Below are 5232 nucleotides of genomic sequence, written 5' to 3' on the forward strand. Positions count from 1 at the left end.
TTATCCCAGGAATCAGTTCAGTGAAGTTTCTCTGGACTGTTTCTAATGCAATTATATCCTTTCTTACATAAGGAGAACAAAACTGTACATAGTCTGCCAGGTGGTCTCTAACTGAGGCCCAGTTGCTTCTTCATCTCTACTTTCAAGCTTCCTAGATTAAAGTTCTGATGCTCCTTTTTCCTCTCATTCTGCTCAACATCTTTACCTAAACCTGGCATAAAATTGTAGTCAGTAATTATTTTGCTTTGCTTGAGTGCTGCATTTTGGAAAGGCAAATCTCAGCAGGACTTCTACACTTAATGGTAAGGTCCTAGGAAGTGTCGCTGAACAAAGAGATCTTGGAGTTCAAGTTCATAGCTCCTTGTAAGTGGAGTCTCAGGTAGATAGGATATTGAAGAAGGTATTTGGTATGCTTTCCTTCATTGGTCAGAGTTTTGAGTACAGGAGTTGGGAGATCATGTTGAGGCTGTACAGGACATTGATTAGGCCACTGTTGAATACTGTGTGTAACTCTGGTCTCCCTGCTATCGGAAGGATGTCATGAAACTTGAAAGGGTTCAGAAAAGATTAACAAGGGTGTTGCCAGGGTTTGAGAGTTTGAGCTATAGGGAGAGGTTGAATATGCTGGGGATGTTTTCCCTGGAATGTGAGAGGCTGAGGAGTGACCTTATAGAGCTTTATAAGATCATAAGGGACATGGATGGGGTAAATGTACAAAGTATTTTTCGCTGAGGTGGTGGAATCCAAAACTAAAGGGCATAAGTTTATGGTAAGAAGGGAAAGCTTTAAAAGGGATCTTAGGGGCATAGTTTTCACGCAGAGGATGGTGCATGTATGGAATGAGCTGCAAGGGGAAGTGGTGGAGGCTGGTACAATTATAGCAGCTAGAGTCATAGAGTCATAGAAATGCAGCACGGAAACAGACCCTTCAGTTCAACTCATCCATGTGGACCAGATATCCTAACCTAATCTCGTCCCATTTGCTAGCACTTGTACCATGTCCCTCTAAACCCTTCCTATTCATATACCCATCCTTTTAAATGCTACAATTGTACCAGCATCCCCCACTTCCTCTGGTAGCTTATTCCATACATGCACCACCCTCTGTGTGAAAAAGTTGCCCCTTGGGTCTCTTTTATATCTTTCCCCACTCAACCTAAACCTATGCCCTCTAGTTCTGAACTCCCCCACCCTGGGGAGAAGACTTTGTCTACTTACCCTCTCCATGACCCTCATGATTTTATAAACATCCAAAACGTCACCCCACAACCTTCGACACTCCAAGGAAAACAGACCAGCCTATTTAGCCTCTCCCCCGGCACCATCCTTTTAAATCTTTTCTGAACCCTTTCACATTTCACAACATCCTTCCGATAGGAAAGAGATCAGAATTGCACGCAATATTCCAAAAGTGTCTTAACCAATGTCCTGTACAGCTGCAACATGACCTCCCATTTCCTGTACTCAGTACTCTGGCTAATAAAGGAAAACACGTCAAACGCCTTCTTCACTATCTTACCTACCTGCGACTCTCCTTTCAAGGACTATGAATCTGCATTCCAAGGTCTTGTTGTTCAGCAACACTCCCTAGGATTTTACCATTGAGTGTATAAGTCTAGCTATGATTTGCTTTTCCAAAATTCAGCACCTCGTATTCATCTACATTAAACTATATCTGCCACTCAGCACATTGGCCCATCTGATCAAGATCCCGTTATACTCTAAGGTAACTTCACTGTCCCTTACACATCCAATTTTACTGTTATCTGCAAATTTACTAATGATACCTCCTATGATCACATCCAAATCATTTATATAAATGACAAAAAGTAGTGGACCCAGCACCAATCCTTATGGCACTCCACTGGTCACAGGCCTCCAGTCTGAAAAGCAACACTTCATCACCACCTCTGTCTTCTACTTTGGAGCCATTTCTGTATCCATATGGTTAGTTTTCCCTGTATTCCATGAGAACCAGCCTTGCTAACCAGTCTTCCATGGGGAACTTTGTCGAATGCCTTACTGAAGTTCATATAGATCACATCTACTGCTCTGCCCTCATCAATCCTCTTTGTTACTTCTTCAAAAAATTCATTCAAGTTCATGAGATATGATTTCCCACGCACAAAAGCACTTCCTCCTCTGTAAATATGGACATTTTTAAAGATGTCACCATCTATTTCCACACATTCCATACTCTCCATATCCTTCTCCACAGTAAACATTGATGCAAAATACTCATTTAGTATCTCCCCATCTCCTACAAAATGCTTGTATAGAATCTTCCCAGCTCCATACATAGGCTTTCTTACTTATCTTTGAGGGGCCTCATTCTCTCCCTAGTTACCCTTTTGTCCGTAATGTATTTGTAAATTGGATTTTGGATCTCCTTAACCCTATTTGCCAAAGCTATCTCATGTTCCATTTTTGCCTTCCTGATTTCCCTTTTAAGTATACTCCTACTGCCTTTATGGTCTTCTAATGATTCTCTCGATTTCTCCTGTCTATACCTGACGTATGTTTCCTTCTTTTTCTTACCCAAAGCCTCAATTTCTCTGGTCATTCAGCGTTTGCTACACCTACCAGACTTTCCTTTCACCCTAACAGGAATACACTGTTGCTGGACTCTCATTCTGAAGGCTTCCCATTTTCCAGCTGTCCCTTTACCTATGAGCATCTGCCCCAATCAGCTTTTGAAAGTTCTTGCCTAATACCATCAAAATTAGCCTTCCTCCAATTTAGAATTTCAAATTTTAGATCAGGTTTATCCTTTCTCGTCTCTATTTTAAAACTAATGAATTATGGTCACTGGCCCCAAAGTACTCCCCCACTCACAGCTCAGTCATCTGCCCTGCCTTACTTCCCAAGAGTAGGTCAAGTTTTGCACATTCTCTCATGGTTCAAAAGATATCTGGATGGATCGATGAAAAGGAAGGGTTTAGAGAGATATGGGCCAAATGGTGGCCAATGGGATTAGATTTATCCAGGATATTTGAACGCGATGGATGTGTTGGACCAAAGAGTCTGTTTCCATGTTGTACAACTCTACGACTCTAAAACTCTAATAATGCAACAATGCTACTCTCTCCAGTGATTCATGCCAGATTTAACTGACAAAAGCTGGAAAACGTGAAAAGAATCCAAGTTAATTTTTCTCATCCAAATCAATTACTATTTAATGGACCAGCCTAAAGCTTCATTTAGAAATGTTGATATTGAATTCCAGTCCTGGGAAAAGCTTACTTGGGATCACTGCAACCAATAAAATCAAATTAAAATCAGTACCACCTCCTTTTCAGTTCATAGGCAAAGTGAAAATTCAAGGAGAGGAAATCTTAACTCACCAGTAACTCACCAAAACACAACCGTCTATGTATGATGATACTGCCACTTTAAGAGGTTATTTTGTCCTTGTTTCATTTTGAAGAGAAGTTGTAAGACAGAGTTAGCAAGCTGTCTATAGGAAAGAAAACAATTTGAAGGCCTTGGGTTTTATTTTAAGTTGGAACAATGGAAGTAGCTGGGTGTGGTCAGCTCTCACAGACCTGGCTTTCTAGTTTTGTTTTAGTTACTGGGTTTACTTGTAAGCAGAAGCCTTTGGGTTCTCAAAAGAGTCAGAAGCTTCAGTGAATGTCTCCTAATGAATTTTCTCTTGATGTTTGTTTCCTCCTGGATTGGAGAATTGCATGTGAGAATCTGTGTCTGAATTTGCCTTTTTGCCACAGAGTGTGTTAATGGGATGTTACTACATTGGAACATTTAATTAGTATTTATTGATCAGTTAAGTTTTCCAATAGTTCAATTATTCTAAATTCCACTTTCTTTTCTATGTTTAATTTAACTATAGTTTTTGAATAAATTGGGTTTTGGGTAACATTGGTAGTTTGACCAGTTGCATTGCATTTGGAACACAACCCTTCACATCTACCTTTAACAATGAAAAGTTTAGGGTCTAGGCTACTTCTTTTAAATATATTGAAGGGTCTGATCTGGTTTGGTCTGTAATATGTGGTAATCTGTCCTATTTACAACAGACCCTTACTCACTTCAATTGATTTTAACAGTCACGTAAGGGACCCTCAAAACGCAATCAATACCCCACATGATGAATATGGTCATCTTCACCTCGAAGGATGTATAACTGCTCAATGACTGAAACAAGTATGTGCATTATTCAGTGTTAATGAGTGAGCATTATTTCCTCTCTGGGATATATTCAGAAGCATAAGCAGAAGCTACTACAGCTAATCATATCATGCAAGAAAATTACAACCCCTTGAAACACAATTAGCGTGTGTGCTATCTCTTACTTACAGAGCAAATTAAACATCCTAACTTTTTTTAAAATAACTTTTCTTTGAATTACAGTGCACAAGTTCAAATAAATAATATGCAAGTCAAGTGATGAAAAATTAGGTTGTCTTATTCCCATTAGTTGTATAAATACATAATAATCACTACTCCATTCTTTGTACAGTTAACAGGAAACATAAAGATCATTGTCACTTTGTCAGCCTCACACAGGAATTAGTCAAACGGCTAGATGTTATAAATTGAAACCCTTGAATGTGTTTAAACTATGGTTATAAATAAAAGGAAATAATGATAATTAGTTATTTATATTTAAACAAAGATTGAAAGCTTAATATTTAATTAATGCCTGGAGATCTTTGTGATCCATACAGGTTTTGGTGATACATTGCACACTTCAATTCTCCACAATTTTCTTTTTATTAAGTTGAAAAAGAAGCAAAATTCTCACTCAAAGTTTGAGATGTGAAGCCTTCAGATATGAGACCAGGAGACAATGATATACTTATTCTGCTTATAATAGAGTCAGACAGCATGGAAACAGACGCTTCAGTCCAACTCATCTATGCCAACCAAGTTTCCCAAACTAAACTAGTCCCCTTTGCCTGTGTTTGGCCCATATCCCTCTAAATCTTTCCTGTCATGTACCTGACACATACACTAAACACCACCAACTTCATCAGCAAGGACAGTATCGTCAAGCTAGTAGACCTATGCCTGACCATCCATTTCACCTTCAACAACAAAACCTACAGACAAACCAACAGAACACCCATGGGATCTCCAATATCAGTATTCTTAGCAGAGGCAGTAATGCAGAGACTCGAACAACCAGCTGTGCCAACCCATCCAATCCAAACTTTGGGTCCACTACATGGATAACACCTTTGTCATCACTAAATTAAACAAATTAGAGGAAAC

Source organism: Hemiscyllium ocellatum, chromosome 18, assembly GCF_020745735.1.
Source record: "Hemiscyllium ocellatum isolate sHemOce1 chromosome 18, sHemOce1.pat.X.cur, whole genome shotgun sequence".
In the NCBI taxonomy this organism is placed as follows: Eukaryota; Metazoa; Chordata; class Chondrichthyes; order Orectolobiformes; family Hemiscylliidae; genus Hemiscyllium; species Hemiscyllium ocellatum.